This window comes from Patella vulgata, chromosome 3, assembly GCF_932274485.2.
Source record: "Patella vulgata chromosome 3, xgPatVulg1.2, whole genome shotgun sequence".
Lineage (NCBI taxonomy): Eukaryota > Metazoa > Mollusca > Gastropoda > Patellidae > Patella > Patella vulgata.
The window spans coordinates 20,123,667-20,150,502 of record NC_065881.2 but is presented as its reverse complement, the minus strand read 5'-3'; the positions used below and the strand labels follow the sequence as shown (position 1 = coordinate 20,150,502).

General features: G+C 35.7%; 1 long non-coding RNA gene across 1 annotated transcript in view; it reads left to right on the top strand.

Moving 5' to 3' along the window:
• The first annotated feature begins 729 nt into the window (after positions 1 to 729).
• The window catches only part of LOC126814360 (uncharacterized), a 37,288-nt gene continuing 11,181 nt past the window's right edge, over positions 730 to 26,836 (top strand). Inside the window, exons 1-2 of the long non-coding RNA XR_007677561.2 lie at positions 730 to 996; positions 11,123 to 11,290. This is a non-coding gene — a long non-coding RNA (uncharacterized LOC126814360). The remainder of the gene's footprint in view (positions 997 to 11,122; positions 11,291 to 26,836) is intronic.

The following is a 26,836-nucleotide window of genomic DNA, read 5'->3' as shown; positions in this document are numbered from 1 at the left end:
AAATATGTGTGTAATTAATTTATTCTGATCGAAGTTATAATTGTTTGAAGCGTTGTCAAAATGGCCTAAATTAACCGTGTTTGCAAGCCATATTATCGTTTAACGATGATATGGCGGGCGTTGTCTATATCTAAGTGATTATGTCAACACGAAAATGAAATGGGGTTTAACGTCCTACTGTTCTGATCCGAATGGGTTATGTGAATAAGCGTCTAAATAATAATTTATAACATTTTAAGCCAGAAAAAAGAGACCTGCAATAGGCAGATTTAGCCCTTGCATTTATAATGAATCTTTAATTTAACGTTAGATAACCAATATGGGCGCATTTTAGCACTGACTTCGCTCTCTACAACAACTAGTGATGCATACAGTTCTTAGAATGTTAGTCAAATAATTTTTATTTTGGGGGTATGTTCTCTCTGTTGTATCTAAGAGAAACGTGATATAATTGAATTTTTTTGTATGGTAAAACCTGAATAAATCGATGCAGATTGATATCATTCTGATAAACTGGGAAGGATAAATTGAACGTATACAGTAACTAGACTATAATCAATACTTCGTGATTTATAAAGCTGCGCGGTACGCCGCGTCAGTGCAAAAGAATCGACTTGTAATAGGAACTTAAAAATGCCAATCTTTAGTTGTAAGAATACTTGAGTAAATGTTTCATTTTTGTTAAGATGCCAACTTATGTGATCCAGGGTTACTTGTGGCTAATTTCAATATTTCAAATAGGACATACAGTTTTAATCCAGGAGTCGCGATGGAGGTTGTACAGACACCAAGCTCAGCTAACAACTAACTTTTTTCAACAAACCAATTCTAGATTTAAATTTCAATGCGCTACAGATTGTTCTAGATTGTCAGCATGTAAAAGTTTTAGCTTTGATGTTGTATCTAAAAGATGTTATTTCTACAATTTCATACCACTACTAACCAACCCAATGACGGAAACTAACGATCTGTTAAAATATTACTCAAAACGAAGAGGTAAGGACTTTCACTTTTGTTTTAAATTCATAAAACATATACAGATGCTATCAATTAAGACAGTCACGCAGTGCGTGGAAATGCGCCCACATAGCAGCCATAGACAGTAATTTGAATATCGAGCAAATTTGATAAGGCATAAAGCTGCATTCAAGAAATCTAATCCCTGTAATATATTAACAAGCTTTAGGACACATAGTATTTCTAGAAAAAGTATATCATAGAATGCTTTAAATGTACGGTGTTTCCAATCCCACTGTCCCACATTAATTTGGAACAAAAAAAGGTTAACTCACTTACACTGAAAAGTGAAAACCACTAGACACTAACGTGTTAATATATGCCACTGTCCCACATTAAATTGGAACAGAAAAAGGTTAATTGAAAACCACTAGACACTAATGTGTTAATATATGCCACTGTCCCACATTAAATTGGAACAGAAAAAGGTTAATTGAAAACCACTAGACACTAACGTGTTAATATATGCCACTGTCCCACATTAAATTGGAACAGAAAAAGGTTAATTGAAAACCACTAGACACTAATGTGTTAATAAGTGTTTTTAGGGTGAGTTACCCCCGGACGGACTATCGAGCAAAGTTGATCGAATTATGAAGATTGTCGGAAATGGGGGTAACTCAGGAACGCGAATGTCGATAGGATTCGTCCCCTCCCGAGGGCGATGCAGTACGTTTACCTACAATCAGGGGTCATAATCCATGAACTAACGGTCTCATACACGCCAATATCGACAGGTACCGGATCGTAGGGATAGTAACGTATTTAAAGTTTCATTAAAATCAGAGAAAAATTGTGACCTCTAGAGGACTCAAAAGCTAAATCGGTATTTGTCGTACAGTCAGGGGCCATTATCCAAAAAGTAACCGTCCAATATGCGCCTATATAGAACGGAACTGAGTGTCTACAACTTTGGCATTACATGTATTTACGTATAAGGGATCAGTGGCTATTTGACGGGAAGTCTCGGTCCGATTATCACAAAATTCAAACTCAAGCATAACTATAATGCGACAGTAATAATATATGAACGTTTCTTAAAATCAAATAAAAATTGTGATTTTCGTACGATCAGGGGCCATATCCAGGCAGTTACTGTACGATATGCGCTAATATCGAAAGGGACCGAGGAAACATATTCTTTAAGTTCCTTCAAATTTAGATAAAAATTGACCTCTACAGGGTCTTCAGCCTTGATATTACATTTGTACACTATATCCGTACCGTGGATCGGCCATTTGTCAGGCAGTTTCGGTCCGATTTGTAGGAAATTCAAACTCAAGCAATATTATGCTGTATCAGTGGTATTTTTTTTATATAAACGGTTTTTAAAATCAAATAAACATTGTGACCTCTAGAGGGTCGTAAGCCAGGAAGTTACGATCCGATATGCGCTTAATTCGAAGGGATCTGGGATATAAACATACTCTTTGAGTTTCATCATAATCGGACAAAAATTGTGACCTCTAGAGGGGGCCACACCTTGGTATTGTATACGCTACACTATTTGCGATCAGGAGCGGCCATTTTGTCGAATAATCTCGGTCCGATTTCCACGAAATTCGAAATCAACCGTCGTTACGGTTTAACAATGATATGTTTGAACATCTTTTAAAATCAAATAATAATTGTGGCCTCTTGAGGGTCGCACACACTAAAAATGCGTTTTTTCGCACAATCAGTGATCATAATCCAGGAAGTTAGTTTCCGATATGCGCCAATATGGAATGGAACCGAGATTGTTGGATTATAATCATACATTTTAAGATTCATGAAAATCGGAAAAATTGTGACGTCTATAGTGTCCACAAGCTAAAAACGTGAATATTCGATAATCAGGGCTCATAATTCATGAAGTTACAGTCCGATACATGCCAATATCGAAAGGAACCGGAATCCCGGGGATACAAACCTACATTTTCAAAATCGGATACAAATTGTGACCTGCAAACAAAATGTGAACGGAAGGACAGGGGCGACGACAATAATATTATGTCCACATGGAATGGGAGCGTATAAAACATAAGCCTCTATTGCACTCACAAAGCTTACGGGAATGTGGGATTAAGTCCCAATCTCGGATCCCAGAGATAGGTTTACCATACTCATGATAATTGGAATTGTCACATCGTGACATCAAAAGTTCAGTCGAAAACAGCCGATTTGATTATTTCCCCACAGAGAAACGAACGGTAAACTTCACTCTAGGAGCCTAGAATGTCACATTCCGCGCTAAAAAATAGTGCCAGGTAAATCATCAAATCAGCTGTTTCTCAGTAAGATAAGAACATCAATGTGAATTTGATGTTGTTATATAACCGCGAAAAGATGGGATTCTGATGTCCAATATTTAAGACAAAATGAAAAGTGAGGCCGATGTCCCCCGCCAAAATCCGAAAATAAATAAATGAAAATATTAATTAATTGCACATTAATTGCGGGAAATGATAATCATTGAACTCAGTCAAGACATTCACCTAATAAACACTTACACCAAGTTTAAACATTCTAGCTCAATAATTAGAAGAAGGGTTATTGTGTCCCAAAAAGTGTGACGGACAGGCAGTCGGATCCATTTTAATAGTCCCCAACTTTCTTCGAAAGACGGGGAAAAAAACATTGACACACAGAAAGCCCGTCAGAATGCTTTCGAGTGCCGTTTGTAATGAAGCGACTCAGTGAACGAGGCTAAACATACTGGTGTAGACTGAAATTCCAGATGCCAAAGACTGCCATTAAATTTGGACTCTTCTGGTATTTGGTCGAACAGAACCAATAAGAAATTGCAGTCAACACAGAAACGATACAATGTAAATCAGTTTATACACACATTATTATATGCGTTGCGACCCATTTGTGTCATTTCGTGGTGCCAAAGCATAGGGATTTAGCTCCTTTAAAGCTTCAATACGACAAGATTTATACGATGGCCAGGAACAATTATATATGTAATAGAGAACTGAAAACGTTAGTTAAAATCATGTAAATATATAATCACCATGCTATCCACAAATACATTAATATAATTCTGATAATTTAAATATTTCTGTCCACTGAAGAAACGATATCAATACATTTGTTATGATAAAATTGGTAGTGAGCGAGTGCCTTTAAGTTTAGAATAATGTGCAGTTAAAAACGATTTGTACGACTATTAAAGATTCCGGGTTTTTTATTCTGTATGTGACATGTTTGGAATGACATGCGTAATAATTGCTGTTTTATCGATTGTTTTGAACAACAATAAAATGGTATCTGTATAAAATTACCAGGCAACGAAACATGTGCCCACAGCAGCTAAGTCGTGTGCGCAATTTGTTTGTCGGTAGTGAAAGAATTCACAAGAAACTAAAAATTAAGAAATCAAATTGAGAGGATTACTTCTCAAGACCTTAAAAAAAGTGTATAAATGTCAATAGACGTTCGTCTCTGTGGTCAACATACGAATTTTAAAGCGATCAAGGGCAATAACCCTGGTAATTGTTGAAAACCAACAGGCATATCCCTCTCGAGACAGTGTACAAATTCCAAGTCATTCGGGTGATACCAGTGGTCCCTAAAGCATCCACAAGAGTTTTCAAAAATATCTTGGTCCATAAAGCTTACAGTAAGTTATTATCGGATACCAATAATATTATTCCTTCATGCCCTCATTCATTTTGTTTAAATGTCAAATCAAGCTGATAATAACTCTAGATTGTCAACAAGAAATACCAAAGTGATTAAAAGCCATAACTTTGGCAGAATTTATCGGGAATCGTTGAAAATCAATAGGATTCTTCCTCTTATGACCTGAAACACTTTGTATAAATTTAAAGTCAATCGATCCCCAGAGTCTTCAAAGTTGTAAAGCTCTATAACTCTGGTAGTAATTATCGGAAATCGTTGACGAACGGACATGCCGGCTGACAGACAGACGGGGGCGACGGCAGTATATACGGGTATATTAAAATACTAGTTTTTCAGGAAACCTCATTTAAAGTTCACTTATCTTCAATATTCTACAAAAAAAACGTCTAACGCAAAACACATCTTCAATAGAACAGTTGAACGTATAAGCCCCATTTTAATTCAGATCATTTCGTCTCTGGCCCAAGCTCTTTCGTTGTAATACCCCAATTTCAATCTCTAATCAGAAGGTCCTGATGCTGGCTGAGAATCTTCCAGCGTGATCCCCCCCCCCCCATTTCATTGGTGAAGGGTGCGGACGTGGGAACTGGATAGGGACAGTGTCTGTTGTCTAGTATACTGAAGTAACGGAAAGCGAGGTTCCTTGTGCATGTGTACGTATAGAAACTTCGTCAGTTCAATTTGACAGAAGAGTAGGACATAGCGACATCTCTGGGCAAAATTTCCTTCGGAGCACATTACATGGCGTATGTCAGTCTCCATTGGTACAGAAAAGTAGTTTAAATAACGGTGGTCTGCTAATCAGTGAACATGCGTACGAATTGAACTTATGGCGAAAAATACCCGGCCGTGAACTACTAATAATTACGAGTTAATATTAACTCCATAATTTCATCCTCTACAACTTACTACATCAACCAGTTGTTTATTTGGTCGATTTGTCAACCCTAACACTACCCTGAGATAATATTTAGTGTTTTTTTATGCAACCGTTCATTCGGTATCCATTCATAATAACAGATCGATAGAATAAAACTTAAAGATTAATAATGATTATGTTAACTCTGTATGAAATAACTTACACAACCCATAAATAAGAAACATTTATTATCAAGATGAAGCACTTAAATAACCAATTACAGGTAAATTAGCTTTGAAAATATCGCGAACATAAGCAAGAATATAAAAAGTATTATCCTAAATATGATTTCTTCACTAATCATTAAAATAGCTCTAACTCAGTATCATTCAAATCTTCGACAGTGAAAACACGAATTATTTGTCAATTTAAATGAACACTGATGTTGTGATCTTACCGGAAAGAACGGGTTTCTGACATCCAATACTATCGCGAACATAATAAGCAAGAATATAAAAAAATATGGTCTTAAATATAATTTCTTCACTAATCATTAAAGTAGCTCTAAGTCAATACCATCCAAAGTCTTCGATATTGACAACATGTTGTATTTGTCAATTTAAATGAACATTGATGTTGTGATCTTACCGGGAAAAGATGTGCTTCTGACATCCAATATTTAAGACAAAATAAGCATTTTACCATTGGTATACGAATCGTGTAGCATAATGTGTTTCAGTGCCATTTTTTAACAAGGGACTCGAAGAACGAGGCTAGACATATTCCTCAAGTCATGTCAAACGGTGACGCCATTTTCTTACCTGAAGAGCATGCGAAATAAATACTGTCCGGTGTAAATTAGAATAACCAGACACTAGAGATTGCCATTCGATTGAGACTTCTGGCGTATTTTGCGGAACATAACTGATTTGAAATTAGAGTAAAAACGGAAACGATTGAATATAAATCAATTTATATACATTCATATTACATTATTATATGCGCTGCGACCCATTTGTGTTAATTTCTAGATCCCAAATATTTGCGATTTAGCTCCTTTACACTATATTACACGAAATGTAATGTATATCTAAACTGGTTGCTGATGTATTAATGCGGGCTTGGAAAAAGTCTGAACAGATAAAAATTATATTAATTAAAATACAATTTCTAAATATGGTTCTTTATAATACTTGGAAAGGTAGATTGCGGTCGATAGGGCACGGGCCCTATTTATTTCTGGCGTTGTGTAACCATATATTCAGGAGTTTACTACTATATTCTTTCCGTAAACCCTGTGAACACAATAGAAGCTACAGCTTTGGGCGGATTGTTTTTCATGTGATGTAAAGCATTTGGATCATGAGAAGACGCAGGCTATCGATTTCAAGAGTTAACAGATTTTTTTTTCTTCAGATTTGGCGTGCAGCATTGGGGTCACCATAGGACTAACTCGGCCGATTTTCAGCATTATGCGACTGCGTGCCCGTTTCGGAGTTATGTCCTATTTACCAAACATTTTGGTAACGCAATAGGCTACTTTTTTAAAATAATAAAAAAAATTATGGTACTTTCTATTCCGCCCCGCGAAACATGAAACATCTGAGAGGGCGAACCCTATGAATTTCAATTTTGGTGTGACGCATTGGGATTTTATTTTTAGCATTTTAGAACTTTTTATTTCAAAATAATCAAAAATATATTTATGTCCGAAATAGTTTGTTAACGGCTCGTGTAGGCTACTGATTTTAAAATGGTCACTGTGTCTTAAATATCGGATATTGAGATCAGCAATATTGCTTTAAATGAACCAATATTGCATTCAAATTCGTTTGTTTAATTTCGAATATTATGGACAATATTATGTTACTGTGTGAACCATGGTAAATTATAAACGGATTTCTTCGATTGTGAACAAACTACTGAATAATTGTTATTAAAAACTTGCCTATGTATTTGAAATCACCTCCGGTTGAATAAAATCCATTGCACAATTAAATATCTAAACAAAAACAGAAGTTCTCTCTTGAAAAGTCAATGTTTTTGCTTGTATTTTCGACAGTGTCCATCACAACATTACACGTGTCACGTCATGAGCTAAACCATCATAATATGTTGAAGGGGTAAAGGTTGAATCACGTGTGTTGTAATCACAACAGCGCACGACCGTTTCGATTTTTTGAGTTTGGGCAACACAATAGCAACTGAGACAAAGACATTGATTTGGAAACAATTGATTGTCAGTCTACTAAATTTTATTCACAATGAATATATCACCAATTATACGAATACTCGTAAATATAATATTGTTTTTCACCCCTGTATATATAATTGTATATTGGATACATTGCCTTGTGAATTTCAAAACAAAGCCGGGAATTTACAAAATAATTGTGTTACCGATCACGTACGATTATAAATTTTTCTAAACAGTTTTTTGCACACCGGAAATAATATTCAGAGCGAAATAGAAAGAAACTGAACTATCTGCCGATAATTAATCCGGTGTGCGGTATGATTAATTGTTGGTAATAATTTTTGGTATTTATATATAAAAAAAAATAACGTTATAGGCCTATACCTATTCAATCAATGATTCAATGGCCTCGGCTGAGGTTAATTGACAGGACTGCTTAAAGGAGCTAAATCGCTAATATTTTGGGCCTAGAAATTGGCACAAATGGGTCGCAACACATATAATAATGTAATATGAATTTATATAAACTGTTTTACATTTAATCGTTTCCGTTTTACTGTGAATTGTCATCAGTTATGTTCGGCGAAATACGCCAGAAGTCTCAAGCGTCTGGTTATTCCAGTCAACACCGATAGTATATATTGCGCATGCTCTCCAAATAAGAATATGCCATCACCGTTTGACATGCCTTGTGGAATATGTCTAGCCTCATTCTTTGAGCACCTTGTTACAAATGGCGCTGAAACGCATTATGGTACACGATTCGTGTACCAATGGTAAAATGTCCATTCTGTCTTAAATATTGGATATCAGAAGTCCATCTTTTCCAGGTAAGACCACAACACCAATGCTGATTTAAATTGCAAAAAAAATTCGTGTTTTCAATGTCGAAGATTTTGGATGATATTGAGTTACGGACTTAGCTACTTTAAGTCCATCAGGAAATATTAAAAATATTCAAGGGTGAAATTAATTCAAGGTCAGTAAAACAAATATAGTTCAAAAGAAATAATCCCACCAAACTCTCTAACCAAATAATTATAATACAAGAGGGAAACAAAATACCGGACTACGGGCGTATTTATGTTTTTAAACGCCCAAACTCATTACTGGATTCCGAGAGGAATAGCTTATTCATACACAACCGTTAGGACAGACAAGCCTTGCTTTGACCCCCCTATACGAAATGATATATCTCGATAAGTGACGTAATTAGCCTTCATTTTGGTTATTTCTCGGTGTCAAACTTTGTGATGAATTCAATTTTACAAGAGAGAACTTTTTTATTTGCTAGGACATATAGTTGTACAATGGATTTTATATAACCGGAGGTAATTTCAAACACACAGGTAAGTTTATAATAACCAAAGTATAGTAGTTTGTTCATAATCGAAGAAATCCGTTTATTATTTACCACGGTTCACACAGTAGAGGTTTAGCTCCTTTAAGTGATAATGAAAGATTAAAAAACGACAGAAAAATCGCAGCCTGATGAAAATTATCCCGACATTCACGCAGAACATTCATAGCTATGAATCAACAATACATTAACTATATACAAAGTTGGAAGTTTCTTCCGAACTTTTATGCCTGCGAAAATCAATTATTATTTCATTAACATCAATAAATCGCAGTCTTTTTTCTAGCCTTTTTTTTTTTTTAGAAATATGAGTTTGTCTCTTAGTCTTAATCCTATGGATTTAATTTTTTTAATCAGAATCGATTATTGATCTAATGCGAGTTTATATATTATTTATACAATCGCCATGGTTACATTTTTGTCTATGTGCATAGAACTGCATGGCTTACTCATATTTGTGATAGGCATTATATTATACTAATAGAGGGATACTATAGATTAGAAAAATAAACGTAACCATGTCTGGGCCGCCGTCCACGACCTCTGATTGGACAACGTAATTGTTCACGTGTAAACAGGGGTAAAAAATTTAAAAGTTCGGGAATGTCAGACCAATCTAGCAACGGCTAGATGTTTTAAACCTTGAGGTCGTTGCTTTAGGAACATGCAGTTTTCCATACTATGGTATTTATTTAATATATGTCATACCAGATACCTCAGCCCCATTAATTGCTGTATTAAAATAATAAACCCACTCGATGGTTTAATCGGATAGAATTGCTAACATAAACAAACTAATGGCAAACCAATGGTTTGAATAACATTGTAACTGTCAAGTACCAGTGCAGGATCACTGAAAGGATTTGTAACATGCAATCGTTTAGCGCGGGAGCGGTAGAATAATATGTTACTTTTTTTTTTACTAGAAACTGGCACTGATTGCATATTATGATACTTGTTAAAGTAAACCTTCAGCTAAGCTAGTGCTGATTTTTGAATAATGGTTTGTTGGTAAGCATTTACCGACACCAGAAGGCCGAAATCACTAGAAACGTGGGCACAGATGGTAAAACCGGTAAAGACAGCAACGTGTCTTTCCATGGAGACAATTGTATGCGCTGTGCAGATCTTGGTGACTTTGGGGCTGATTTCTAAGCAGTCAGACAGGGTGTAATTAGCGGAGAACAGTGTCCGCGGGATCCTCATAGGAGCATAAGTGCGGGATGTTGCCGTGTGACGTGCTTGTCTGGTCCAGATTTTTGATGAAAACCTTGTTAGCTGGAAAAGATGAGCAGAGCTCGGGTGGCAGTGTGATGGCATCCTCAATTACCGAAATCGCGAGTTCTCGATGTTATCATTGGCATATTGTTTGATTTTCCACAGAACTGCGGAAGTTGTAATTACCCCAGCTCTGGCACATTTTAAAACCCATGTCTGCACCATTTTCAATATGCCCATTTTGTCGAATTAATTTTGCTGCTAGGATCTGTTGTTCATTTACACGATTGTCAAAAGGCCATTTTCACGATTTATTGTCATTCACGATTTGTAATTTTTAATTCACAATGTGATATGGTTTCATTGTGCGATTAAAACTATATTAAACTAAAATATACTTAACCATTATACACTGAAATTGATGATTGGACTAATTGAATATTTTGATAAGACAGTTTTAAAAGTTCAAAATTCGAATAATATCAGTGGTTTACAAATTTTGGTGTGTAGCAGATGTATGAAACATTATTCTGTTAGCTAATGGCGGCACCATGATGATCGGTGATTTTTTTGGTTTTGAGGGACACTTTTAGTTTTAGGTATACTGTAGTAACCTGACCATATGTAGAGTTGGTAAAGCCTTAAAAGTGATAATTTGAATAGCCCCTAAACCCAGCGAGTGAGCAACTTTAGAATTTCCTTTCTGATTATCAACCATCATGGTGCCTTTATCGGGCATAGTTGCAATTTTGTCTGCAAGTTTGGAAAGAATGGCCTGTTAGTTCTCCGACTTACTTTTTTAGATGCAAAACCAGTTTATAGATGCTACTTTTCTTTGCAGGTAATTGTCCTCCCACTTATACCTTCATACCGACAGACGGAAGATGCATTTTTGTATCGACTACACCAAAGAATTTCGACGATGCTATAACGCAATGCGCGACCGATGGAGGCACTTTAACATTTGTAGAAACTGAAGTCGACAGAAAATTTATAAAAGATAACTTTGGTAAGTAAAAGAGATCTCAATCCCACAAGAACTTGATCAACATATTCTATAGCTCCCAGGTATCTTCTCCACCTTAGCATCAAAAAACAACATTTTTATACACAAAGAGCCCCGGTTCGAATCTTAAAATCTTAAAGTGTTTTTCGGAGGGGGGTTGGGGAGGGTTTAGTGTCGTGATTAAATTGCGCGAACCATGTTCATGATTTTGAAAGAAAACAACCGAATCCGTTATTAGGCCTGCACATATCAGCGATCATTTTGCCCGACAGCTGCGACATACTAATCATTATAATGAAAGCTTGGCGCCCACTATGATGATTCTCAACTCTGATTTCTAGGCACCACCGTTTCGTGGGCAGTTGTATGTTTTGAAGGAATGATCCGGGCCGCCTTCGTGGTAATATGGGGATACTTAAATTAATTAAATGATCACAAGTTAATGTACAAATCGGCGTATATATTCTACGTAGCATAACAGTGGTTTCATCAATGAGAAATCCATAACAGGAAGCATGATTAAGACTAGTAATTGGGAATTCTTACCCCGTGCTCATTTTTGTTGACTTTTGGTCTAAAATCCAAGAATGTCCATTTTCTGTAAGTTTTTTGTGAATATTCATGACCTTTAGGAGGTCCTGCGGCAGCCAAACATGCGGATATAACCGCTGCTACGTTATCATTCGAAACGTTCGGATTTTTAAGTTCCATGACCAAATTATGGCATTCTGCTGTGTATCTTTGATTTTCGACATCATACAAAATTACTTCGTTCGTCTTAAAAGGTTTGGATTTGAAACCATTTTTTTTTACCTGCAGCCTATTGTTTTTTTATACACCCACTTTTTCATGTGGACGTATTATGCCGTCGCCCCTGTTTGTCCGTCCGTCCACAATTTGTTTGTGGACAGTCTACAGGTCACAATTTTTACCCGATTTCAACGAAACTTGAAATATAGGTTCATCTCCCCCAGATCTCGGTTCCTTTCGATATTGGCGTGTATCAGACCATAACTTCATGGATTATGACCCCTGGTTGTACGAAAAGTCGCGTTTTTAGCTTGTGGACACTCTAAAGGTCACAATTTTGATCCGATTTTGATGAAACTTAAAATGCATGTTTATAACCCAAAGATCTTGTTTCCTTTTTTTTTTTACCAGTCTATTGTTTTTTTATACGCCCACTTTTGCATGTGGACGTATTATGCCGTCGCCCCTGTTCGTCCGTCCGTCCACAATTTGTTTGTGGACAGTCTACAGGTCACAATTTTTATCCGATTTCAACGAAACTTGAAATATAGGTTCATCTCCCCCAAATCTCGGTTCCTTTCGATATTGGCGTGTATCGGACCATAACTTCATGGATTATGACCCCTGGTTGTACGAAAAGTCGCGTTTTTAGCTTGTGGACACTCTAAAGTTCACAATTTTGATCCAATTTTGATGAAACTTGAAATGCATGTTTATAACCCAAAGATCTTGTTTTCTTTCAATATTGGCGCATATCGGATCGCAACTTCATGAATTATGGCCCCTGATTGGACCATAATTGGCTTGTGGTCCCTCCAGAGGTAACAATTTTTATTCGATTTAAAAAACCGTTTTATTATATACTCGTTACACCATAATGAAGGTTAAGTTCGAATTTCGTGAAAATCGGACCAAAACTGACGGACAAAATGGCCGCCGCTTGTACGCGAATAGTGTAAAAAAAATATGATATATCAAGGTTGTAAACCCTGTAGAGGTCACAATTTTAATCCGATTTTGATAAAACTTGAAATGCATGTTTAAAACCCAAAGATCTTGCGTATATCGAATCGTAACTTCCTGAATTATGGCTCCTGATTGTACGAATAATCACTTTTTGATTATATCACCGTTACGCCGTAATGAAGGTTGAGTCTGAATTTCATGAAAATCGGACCAAAACTGCCGGACAAAATGGCCGCCGCATGTACGCGAATAGTGTAACCAGAGGCTGCCAGGCAGGATACGCCCACATTTTGCAAGAGATGGATAGAGAACAAGCTAAAAACTAACGGGATTTTTTGTACAATCAGGAGCAAAAATCCAGAAAGTTATGGTCTGAAATGCACGAATATCAAAAGGGACTGAGATCTTTGGGGGATAAAGATATGTTTTAAGTTTCATCAGAATCGGATAAAAATTGTGACCTCTAGAGGGTCCACAACCTTCGTATTGCATACTTTTAAACAATTTGCGTACAAAGAGGGGCCATTTTGTTGGGCAGTTTCATTTCGATTTTCCCAAAATTCGAATTCAACCTTTATTATGGTGGAATGATGAAATATTTAAACGGTTTTTAAAATCGGAAAAAAATATTGTGACCTTAGAGAATCCGCCAGCTAAAAATGCCATTTTTCGAACAATCAGGGGCCATAATCCAGGAAGTTAAGTTCGGGTATCCGCGATTATCAAATGGATCCAAGATCTTAGATATATTTTTTTTAAATCAGATAAAAAATCCGATATGCGCGGATAGTAAAAAAAACAAGATCTTTGGGTAATAAACTTACATTTCAAGTTTCATCAAAATCAGAAGGAAATTGTGACCTCCAGAGGGTCCAAAACATTGATATACCATATTTTTACGCTAATTGTGTACGAGGGGTGGCCATTTTGTCCGGCAGTTTTGGCCCGATTTAAACGAAATTCGAACTCAACCAAAATTACGGTGTAACAGTGATATATTTGAACGTTTTTTTTTAAATCGGATAATAATTGTGACATCTAGAGGGACCTCAAGCTAAAAACGCGATTTTTCGTACAATCAGGGGCCATAATTTACTATCTGAAATGGGTTATAAATTTACATTTCAAGTTTTATCAAAATCAAAAGAAAATTGCGATCTTGGGGAGATAAACCTATGTTTTTGAATGGTTAGGGGCGACGACTATTTTTATGTGGACATCTAAAAATTACTATGGCAAATACTCTAATTTAGATATTTTATGCAAAATCCATGTTGGGAACTAAAAACCATTTATCGTGAATCATTTTTAAACCATGTATTAAGCAAGAGCTAAATCTACCTATTGTAGATCTTTCTTTAGGCCTAAAAGTGTTATAAAAACTGTTATAGGTTAATATGTTCGCTCAGGGTTCATTTTACATTATCCGTTTTTGAAGTATGTTTGAAATCTTATATAATGCATCTTTAATTATTTAGACTACAATTACAATCAAGTAATTTACCTAATTATTTTGACTCTTTGAAGCGGAAGTATGGGATGATACTTTTTTATTACATGTACAATTGATTGAAAAATCGAACATGTTATGATTTTCTTGAACGGATAAAAGCATGGATCAATTTAATTTTATTTTGTCTCATGTTTATAACTGGTTTAAACATATTTTATTGGAAATAATTTACAAGGGGATAAGGACAATTTATAAAAATTATGAAGATTTTTCCGGGGAATAGTTTAATAATAGTTTAATAACATATTGACATAGTCTACAGTCTGAGCTTTCCAAAAATGTATCTTTTTTTTAAAATTGGGACAAGGAATAAGAATTTTATGATATTTTGAAGTATGCGAGTGTCTTAGGACATTTTCAGAAGAAATACCACTCAATAGTCCTTAGCAACCTTCAATTTAGATATCTAAACCCGTGATTTTTTGGTAGTATAAACCAAAGACAACAACCAAGGCGTAGTTCCAACTCCGATGGGACATTATTACTTTTTCTAAATGGATAAAATCAAATACCTATTACTTTTTCTAAATGGATAAAATCAAATACCAGACTTTTTGTCACAATTTAAAAAAAAATGGTCAAACAGGGAAAAGCAGTCTATTCCAAACATGTTTCTTTTATTTTTGATTTAAAAGCCAATAGAATAGCAACAAGGAGTTTTCCTTATGCTTAGTATAATCCATTTCTTAAATTAATGTGCCCATCATAATCTAACCATGTTGGGTGCCATGGTAACGGCGGCCAAAATGTTTTTGCTCGTAAGTTATTTCATGTACATTGGAAGTAACAAATCACCAGTAACAAATCGCTTAGTGACATCATGACGCTATATCATGATGCGACGTCATGACGTCAATCACAGATCAACTCTTAATAGTAAGTGCAGGAGGACCGCAAAAAGGATGATTCAAATTTACGTGTTTTACTGGATCACGGGTTCAAAATATTGTGTATTACGTCACATACCATGTGCCAAAGCGGGATCACGTTGTGCGTAAGGCTCATCGATGAACTAATTCGTTCGAATGTAGTCGTTTTTAATATATTTTCGTAAAGGAAAACTATCAAGAATTATCACTGATATAAACAGATAATAGTGTGTATTCGGGATTGTATAGAACGCGATCGATATTTTTAAAGGAGGAATAATAATAATGGAGGGTACTGGTACGGCCAGAATCAAACAACGTTAATTCCGATGTTTTTGGAACTAGCATATATTATATAGACTATAAACTGTTAATTATTGCCGAATCATAAAAGCGTTTTATAACTTTGAAAATTATCTATGTTGCGATACCTTGTTTTGAAATTTAATCCCCATAGACAAGGGCACTTTGAAAATACCGTGCCGTTGTTACCAGTAGTATAAGGATTTTGTTACTAACAGATTCTTTATAGTAGTGGGTAACTTTGCTGGATCGGGTGAATATATACACCTCCATGCAAATCACCAATAGCCCATTCCCAAAATCACGTGGCCTTTGGCTTCGGAGCTGTGTTAGGGTAAAGCTCTGTGACTGACGTCATGACGTGAGATCATGACGTGATTTCATGACGTCAATCCCAGTTCAACTCTTAAAAGACCCCACAGAGTAAAAATAACCAGAGTGGCGACTCGCATTACGGCCCATAGAAACACAACGACGCGCAATGTATCTTGGGAATTGTCTGTAATAAACAGACACTGACAGTTCGCTCAACGACGTTACGATATCTATATCGAAGAACTAAATCTCTTTAATTTCGTAGTTTTATAGTATTTTCGGTAACAAAACTACCGAGAATTATCACATACAATCATATGTTAGTTGTGTGTGTTTTTTCGGGAATATATAAAATATGATTCATATTTTTAAAACATGAATAGGCTAGATAAAGCGTGGTACGGCCCGGAATGAAGTGAGAGGCGGCATTTGTGACGGTTTATGAATTGGTCTATAAGGCCGTAAATTATTGTCGATTGTAAAAAGTTTTTATAAACTTTAAAACTAATCCACCAAATACTTGTTTCGAGTCCTAGATTTGAAATGTAATTTCCATACACCTTAAAATGGACCATTTGAAAATGTCAAAGTGCCACGCCCTTTTTTGGATAAGGCCTATTTTACACAACATCAACATGATTTACCTTTGTCTTCTAGAGCCTATTACTGTGTGATTCTCTTATTTATGTTATGTTAATAAAGTAAGCTTTCATATAAAAAAAAAAATAATTTAAAAATATTAAAATAGGCATATAACGTTTTCCAGTAAACAGATTTGTGCTGTTGGTTGTTTTCCAAGATAAAATATCTTTGGCTCCAACGTTGACACACTGTGAGCTTTACTACTTTTATAATTTTTGTTCTATTAACTAATGTAGGCTTGTATTTTTGAAAAATAAAATAATTAACGATATTAAAATTCTTTTTGAAATAGGCCTATAACATTTTTCAATAAACATTATTTGAGTTGATTGGTTTCTCGTTTTACAAACAAGTATAAACCAAAAACACCTTGAGAATGAATACTTTGCATATTGCTCTGGGTGTCATGTAATGTTTTGACGGCCTTTATAGGCCCCCCCCCCCCCCAATACTATGAAATTATCCATTTTACAAACTGCACAGAATATATTAAATTATTATAAATCTGAAGTTTGCTCTAGATATCCATGACATTAGGTCTGATCTGTGTTCAGAGTTATTTTTATTTTTGTGATTTTTTTTGTCAACTGATTCTTTAGAAATCGAAAATTTAGTTTATACTGTGTACTATTATGGAATTATCTGCCATGCAAACTGAAGTTAACCATACAGCATACTATTACTAGATAATCACAGAGTAAATTAAAATTATTTTGAATTACTGAATAGTTTAAAACTAGTGATAGTGGTTTAGTAAATATTTTATTGGTCGGTTTAAGGTACCAGTAAAAGGGGAAATGTGATTTTGAAAAGCATAACAGTATTAGACTTACTGTTTTATTAAAAGCTTATTGCAACTGAAAATGGAGCAAAACAAAATTTTTGTTATGACATTTATAAAGGTATATTACAATACCATAAACGTAACACTTAAATTGTTTACAAGTAATTGTAGGCCTACATAGAATAACCTTTTTCTATACACAATCTAAGAAAAAATTATGGCTTGTCCATTATCCTTTTGCCAGAATACAACAGATTCTTCGGAAAATATAGCTAGTTCCCTCGCACATGATTCTTTTTCAATTTCTTTTAATGATAACATGAATCTAAATTTATTTTATTCGGTAGACTAGTGGTACGTAGGCCTATTATTGTGTTTGTAGAATTTATTTGTTTTTACAAAAAATATAGAATGTAAAAAGAACATGTGCAACTACAGACTTAATGGGTTTACGATTTAAAATTTGATCGTTTAAAAATCACAACTACATGTAATTCTAAAATTACGAAAATAAATAGCATGCGATAAAGAATGCAAAGAATGAGTTGGTTTACATCGAAGCGCAACTACTTCTTGTCCCACGAAAGCGCAACTACTAAAAAAATACTTACAAATTAAATTACCGGGTATTAATACGTTTATTAAATTAGACCTATGACATGTCATGGATTCAAGTGGCGTGGTTTCGATTCCCCACTTGTACGCGACAAGGAAGTAGGGTCGAGTGTCCAACCTCGTGGGTTTTCTCCGGGTCCTCCAGTTTCCTCTCACTAAGTCACTGCTAAAAAAAAGACCCATCAATTGAATTATTGAAATAAAACTGAACCATGTTAGTACCGAAATTACCTTGATTTGATTTAGCTTAGACAAGTTAGGGCGAGAGGTCATATTATCATAAGATAGCATAAAGACGTATACCTATAGATCTACTTTAGGCCTACAGTACTCAGTGCTCTACATTGGAATATATCATAATATGCAATGTAATGCCAATTAATCAATCAAATATGAAAACACCTTTCACCAAATATGTACTCTTACAAAATAATTTTTTTTGATGATATATACTGCTGTTATTATAATCTATTATGTTATTATGGCTCAGTATATTATATATAGCACTAGGCCTAGGCCTAGGCCTAGCACTCAACGATGACTCGTCGTATCGTACTCGTTGCAGACGATGCAAATGAAGCAGTCGCCACTCTGTATATTCACAGAGTAAAAATACACAGAGTGGCGACTGCTTCATTTGCATAAAAAGTAGGTCGCGCACTGCATCTTGGGTTTTGTCTGTAATGTCACTAAACATGGCAGCTAAAGAAGACGTTTCGCAGTTGGTGAAAGATGTTTTCATATTTGATTGGTTAGGCTTAATTGGCATTATATTGCATATTATGATATATTCCAATGTAGAGTACTGAGTACTGTAGGCCTAGAAGTAGATATATACGTCTTTATCTTATGATAATATGGCCTCTCGCTCTAACTTGTCTAAGCTTAATCAAATCAATGTGCTATTAATGTAATGTAGGGAGAGACTTCAGAGACTAGAGGGAAATTTGGTTTAATGTCCACTCGACACAAACTAGGTAATTTCGGGACTAACATGGTTCAGTTTTATTTCAGTAATTCACTTGATGGGTCTTTTTTAGCAGTGAGAGGAAACCACGCTACTTGACTCCATGACATGTCAGGTCTAACAAACGTATTAATACCCGGTAATTTAAATTGTAGGCCCTTTTTAGTAGTTTCGCGTACGCGAAGCAAGAAGTAGTTGCGCTTCGATGTAAACCAAATCATTCCTTGCATTCTTTATCACATGCTATCTAGTATTTTCGTGATTTTAGAATTACATGTAGTTGTGATTTTTAAAGGATCAAATTTTAAATAGTAAAGGCCCGGCCCCAGTGGCCGATGGACACAAAACGTATGCAAAAAGGACACAGCGGACCAGCAAACTTTCGGGGTGGCTCATCCGTTTTCATCCGCTCCAGAAATGGACAAAATTGACGAAAATTTGCGAAAACAGAACGGAAAAGAACGAACGTGGGAAGTATGTAGCGGGGATGTTAAATGGATGTTCATCGGAAGCCTAGCGGATGAAAGCGGATGGAAGTGGATGACAGCTCCGAAGGGGTTAGGCAAACTCCAGACATCCTTCAATATACCAGATACATCCCAGATACAAAAGCTTTGTCCGTTTTGAAAACTTTATATACGAGATGCATACGCTTACATCCTTTCTATTTCCGTTTTACTAACGATGTATAGACGTTCCATGTACCTTATCTTTCCTCCCTCTTTCCGTTTTCAGCTGGAGCGGATGTGAGTTGCGATGATGCCCAGAGGATGCAGAGAGGATACAGTGGACCAATCTGTTTCACAGAGAATTACGAGTCTAGTAATAAATCTCTGTCAAAGATGACTGCCTTAACACGTGCTGTCACAGCACGCGGCGTCAATCATTGGCTGAATGGCGCGTGCATTGTTTACATAGGACGTTACTGCTTCGGAGAGAATGCTGCATTTTAGTCATTTTAATACCCATTTACACTAAATAGGAAATAATTTTTACCTACAAATACGTCAAACGCCTTTATTTATTTTTCCAATACATAAAAAAAATGTTTTAGAATTTAATTTGTCGCAGGAAAAAAGTTAATATTTCTGGCTCATTAAGCCGCATCGATGTCATCCTTATCAGTGATTGTAGCGGCCTAGCAAATATTCACTGCGGATCAGTGTGACAGTGGACGTTTAACGGACATGGAACGTTTGGTGCTCGTATATGTCGCGCATTTACATCGTACACGGCAGAAAGTTCATCCGTTATAAAAGTTTTGTGCAGCTCAAAACTTTTTGCGCGGATGAAATCAAAGTGAACGGATGCTCGATAGATAGAGCGTATGAAACACGTATGCAATGAGTACACAACGGATGCATGGTGTTTTCAAACGGAGGGACGTTTTATTTCTCGTTTTACATCCTCTTTGCATCCGTAAGTGCAGTGGGACCGGGCCTTAAGCTTTACTGTCCGTAGTTGCACATGTTCTTTTTACATTCTATATTTTTTGTAAAAACAAATAAAATCTACAAATACAATAATAGTCCTACAGTCTACCGAATAAAATAAATTTAGATTCATATGTTGTCATTAAAATCAATTGAAAAAGAATCATGTGCGAGGGAACTAACCTGAAGAATCTGTTGTATTCTGGCAAAAGGATAATGGATAAGCCTAATTTTTTCTAAGATTGTGAATCGAAAAATTTGATTATATGTAGGCCTACAATTACTTGTAAGCAATTTAAGTGTTAAGTTTATGGTATGTTATAACAAAAATATTATTTTGCTCAATTTTCAGTTGCAATAAGCTTTTAATAAAACAGTAAGCCTAATACTCTTATGCTATTCAAAATCACATTTCCCCTTTTACTGGTAGGCCTTAATCCGACCAATAAAATATGTACTGAAGCACTATCACTAATTTTAATCCATTCAGTAATTAAAAATAATTTTAATTTACTCCTTGATTATCTAGTAATAGTATGCTGTATGGTTAACTTCAGTTTGTATGGCAGATAATTCCATAATAGTACACCGTATAAATTAAATTTTCTATTTCTAAATAATCAGTTGACAAAAAAATCACAAAAATGAAAGTAAACTCTGAACACAGATCAGACCTAATGGCACAGAGTAAAAATACAGAGTGGCGACTCGCATTACGGCTCATAGAAACAAAGCGACGCGCAATGCATCTTGGGAATTGTCTGTAATAAACACACACTGACAGTTCGCTCAACGACGTTACGATATCTATATCGATGAACTAATTACTAAATCGCTTTAATTTCGTAGTTTTATAATATTTTCGGTAACAAAACTACTGAGAATTATCACATACAATCATAATATGTTAGTTGTGTGTGTGCACGTGTTTCGGGAATTTATAAAACATGATTCATATTTTTAAAACATGCATAAAGCGTGGTACGGCCCGGAATGAAGTGGGACTGAGACGAGAGACGGCATTTGTGATGGTTTACGAATTGGTCTATTTAAGGCCGTAAATTATTGTCGATTTTTAAGAGGTTTTATTAACTTTGAAACTATTCCACCAAATACTTGTTGTTTCCATTCCTATATTTGAAATGTAATTTCCATACACCTTAAAATGGGCCATTATAGGCCCCCTAATACTATGAAATTGTATTTTTACTCTGTGGTATATTTTTACTCTGTGAAGACCCAAATGTTTGAAGTCATAACATTATAAAAAAAAACATGTCATAATCATTATGGCCAATAGTGTTAAAATATATATATATTTTTAGAAAGGAAAAACTAATTTCGTCTTAGCTAGCGCTTTCACCCACTACGGGGATCATCAGGCATTTAATAATTGCTTTCACCCACTACGGGGATCATCAGACATTTAATGATTATTAAATGCCTAAATGCCTGATGATCCCCGTAGTGGGTGAAAGCGCTAGCTAAGATGTAATTAGTTTTTCCTTTCTGAAAACCTCATTTTTCTATATACTTTTACCTGAGAGTAGAATCTTTTATTTATTATATATATATATATATATATATATATATATATACATTTTGTATCAACTAGCGATTGCCATGCAAGACACGCCCACATTTTGCAGAAGATGAACAGAGAACAAGCTAAAAAAGTGAATTTTCGTACAATTGTGACCTCTAGATAGTCTATAACCTTGATATTACGTACTTTTAAACTATCTGCGTACAACGAGCGGCTATTTGACCGGCAGTTTTGGTCTGATATTCACAAAAATTTTAAATTGAATAAAAATTGTAATAGAGTCCACAAGCAAAAAACGTAATTTTCTGTACAATTAGGGGTCGTAATCCGGGAAGTTATTGTCCAATATGCACGAATAACACGATCTCTGGGTTTATAAACTTACATTTCAAATTTCATCAAATTTAGATAACAATTGTGACCTCTACAGTGTCCACCATCTAAAAACATGATTTTTCGTACAATCAGGGGCCATTCATGAAGTTATGGTCCTGTACATGCTAATATCGAAAGAAAACGCGATCTTGGGAAGATAAACCTATGTTTCTGGGTGGACAGGGGCGACGACTTTTTTTATGTGGACATGTAAAAATTACTATGGCAAATACTCTAATTTAGATATTTTATGCAAAATCCATATTGGGAAATAAAAACCATTTATCGCGAATCCTTTTTAAAACATGTATTAAGCAAGAGCTAAATCTAACTATTGCAGATCTTTCTTTAGGCCTAAAAGTGTTATAAAAACTGTTATAGGCTAATATGTTCGCTCAGGGTTCATTTTGCAATATCTGTTTTTGAAGTATGTTTGAAATCTTATATAATGCATCTTTAATTATTTAGACTACAATTACAATCAAGTAATTTACTTGTATCACAAGACCTAATACTTTAAAATATCATAAACTTTTTAATTCAAGCAAACAATCAAAAATTATAAAATTATGTATGTTTTTAAAGATAATACTTAACAAATTTATGTCCATTGACTAAGAAATTAAAAGCCTCCATCTTGTAAATATGTAAATAACCTATCACTCATATGTCATGTATTTGATCTGAGTTGTGAATAAAGTTCTGTTCTGTTCTCTGTTCTAAAGGGGCCCATACACGTTCAATAATTCCGTCAAGTCGCGGCACGATCCCGGTGTTGACCGAGAAAGTTCATCTGGATTTTCCGGCATGGTTTCTCCTAAGGCTTGTCAGTGGTGACGGATGACGGGATTGACAAGAACAGCTGTCTAGCCGTGTTGGTGGGATGGAAAACAGAGCCTCTGTGTACAGATAGGCGTGCGTGTAAAAGTTCCTTTGGCAGTTGGAATTCAATAGTGCCACCGCCCTGGCAAAATTTCCTTCACATTAAGCTGTATGTATATGCCAGAGCTGGGGTAATGTAATTATTATTGTAAAAAAAATTATAAGTAAAGGCTATAATGAGTAATGGGAGATTTCAAAAGTAATGATCAATTACATTTCAGTTATATTGTATGGCACATAAATATTTTTAATATGATAAGCCTCAAATTTTATAGCACCGAAGAAGTGAATAAGTGTATCCGACACAAATCCAATTCATTATAATTGTAAGAAAAAGATGTAAATCAGTTTAGCAAATTATAATAAGAAGGCATTAAACATTTCCTTTTATTAATACCTTTTATGTACTTAGACATGTACCGTACTGTAATTATTTATATATCTACGGGAACGATCGGATATTTAGCGATGCAAACTCGTGTTCACTCATTCGTATAGTATACCTCTCTTTGAAAATACATTTTACATTAGTCCAAGGATACTACATTTAACTATAAAACATACATACTATGCCAAAATGTATCCATTTATTTAGTCAAGTAGCGATTTCTTTCTGTTCACTGACCACATAGTGGCACATGACAATTGAATGACACTTCCGTCCCGACGTTTCTTAAGTTTCTATCGGTGCTCTCATAGATGGCATTATTTATACTTCTGCTATTATAAAATGTATTTCAATAAGAAATCAATAATTCCTTTGGAAAATCAAAGTATCGGTATAACAAATTTGTCAAGATGCATAGAAATTGAGTAGAAGCAGGTATAGTTCTTACGGTAATCAGTCGAGTCGGGTGGAAAAGTGAGCGAGAAGTCACGTGACGTAAACAAGCTCTTTCACAGCCTGAACCTTTTGGGTAGGGTGACCACACCCGTCCCGCATTTCGCGGGACAGTCCCGCAAACTGTAGCCAAGTCCCGCGTTCCGATAACCAGTCAAAATGTCCCGCAATTGCTCACATGGAAGATTTCTGTACAATAATATGCGTGAATCTAGTCTCGCTATAGTCTATTTGAGTATTAGTCTAATCAAAATACTGAAAGACCCACCACAAATTTCTTTAGAAGGTCTTTTGGCACCAAGTGTCGATGACCTTTCCCTGTAGATCATTCTGAAAATCCACCAAAATCCACCTGTCACTGGTGCAGGACAGAGGGCCTTGGTCAACGTATATTCATTGGCAGTTGGAATTCGATATAAGAGTAGGCCGTAGCACCGATCCCGGGCACAATTTCCCTCATAGGACACAATATGGCGTATGCCCGTCTTCATTAGCCCAGTCGGGCGTTAAATCCCATTTGAATTACGTTTAACTCAAAGAAATATATATTTTAATGTAATAAACATAAGAAATGGGAAATATTGACAAAAATCAACGAATATAATTTATATAACATTGACACCCCACACTACAAACACTATCAGCAGCGCAACAGGTAGCACCACGACCGTCACTATACTCAAAGAAAAGAAAATTAAATTAAATGAATATAATTAATTCACATGTCATATCTTAAATAATATTGTGAAGACCTGCACTACCAGTAGAAATCTCAGTTTTCAGACAGTACATCTTCTAAAATCTGCAAATATAAACTTACAACTTGGAAAACGTGCTTTGTCCTATGCTAGACCTTTTCTATGGAATAAACTACCAAAGTCAATTATTGTCAAAACTGTCCAGGGAGAGAGAGAAGAGAGAGAAAAAGATAAATTGGATTTTACGCCCACTCGAAACAAACTATAATTCGCTTGCACATAAGGTCTTTAGCTTTGGGAGGAAACCAGTGGACGAGTTTAGATGGCGACCCCATTCCTTGTCACGTACAAGCGGGAAATCGAAACCACGCCACTTGACTCAATGACAAAACTTGTGATCTCAAATGCATGCGCTAACCAAATGGCCACCAAACCCCCTATTACCCAAATACTAGTATTCGTTACATGGTGAATCACATAAACAAAAAACATTAGCTGACTACTGGGACATGTATTTCTATTTTAAGTATGAAGAAAAAAACTACTGGATGACAACGATGTATCGAATTGCTTGTTGATTTATTTTGATATGCATACTTGGTTTAATGGAGTATCAATTACTTTCACTTTCCCTTTGTCGTTTTTGAATTATTAAAATTCTAATTTATCCATTGATGCATAACAGATGATTGTGTAAAGATATCTTGCATTATTAATATAGCATCATAGGCGTACAAGCAGAGCTGCCCCCCTAACTTTCGGGCAATCTGACTTTTCGGGCAGACGGATAAAGTGAAAAAAAATCTAATAAAACACTAGTTTTACTTTTCTTTGAATTGAATACCACGCATTTGTACTGAATTGACTATGGGTTAAAACATTTTGTCTGGAGTCACTTTACTTTATGCTACATTTTTTGGGGGGATTCGATTATTATTTGTGAATGCAAAGGTGTAAAGTGAAAATCTAAAGTATTATTTCATCTAGTTAGCAAAATAAAGTGCCCGAAATCTCATAAAACACTAGTTTTACTTTTTTAATTGAATACCACGAATTTGTACTAATTTGTACTATATTTTGTCTGGAGCCACTTTACTTTACTTTTCGGGCATCGATTATTATTTGTGAATGCAGCTGCAACAGTCTGATTGGATGGCTGGAATTCAGGTCGGCCTAGAGTGGGATTTCGGTTACAAAACCACTGGACAACTTTGGGGTAGCTTAACTCACGGGTTCGAATAGCAGAAAGACGCATTTGCGGCGGTTACATTTTCAAAATTTTCACCGGGAAGGCGAGACCCCCAAATCTCGCGACGATTGATTGGTTGTTTGTTATTCGGGTAAGGCACCTAAGGTAAGCTATATTGGACTACACTGAAGTTGCTGTATTCACGGGGTGCAATAGCAGGAAAGTGCGTTTGCGGCAGTTAAATTTTCAATATTTTCTCCAGACCTTCCCGGCTCCGTGATTGGTCTTTTGATTGAAATTCGAGTCAGCCATCTTTATTAGGCTAAATTAGACTACTTTGAAGTTGCTCTAGCCTATTCACGAGCTGAAATAGCAGGGAAACGCTTTTGCGCCGTCAAATTTTCCAAAATTTTCTTGGAGGGTCCCTTCACGGTAGCAAACTGACAACTTTATAGTGGCTAATCTTACGGGCTAGAATAGCAGAAAAACGCATTTGCGGCGGTTAAATTTTCAAAAACTTTTCCGGAAGGGCATGGCCCCCAAAACCCGCGACGCTTTCTTAGTTGTTTGGAATTCAGGTCAGACACCTAAGGTAGGCTGCATTGAATCACATTGAAGTTGCTGTATTCACGGGCTGGAATAGCAGGAAAACGCATTTGCAATAGTTAAATTCTCTACCGACCTTCCCGTCTCCGTAGACTGTAAACGATTGATCTTTTGATTGGAATTCAAGTCAGCCATCTTTATTAGGCTATAGTAGACAACTTTGAAGTTGCTGTATTCACCGGCTGGAAAAGCAGGAAAACGCCTTACGCCGTCAAAGTTTCCAAAATTTTCTTGGAGGGTCCCTTCACGGTAAGC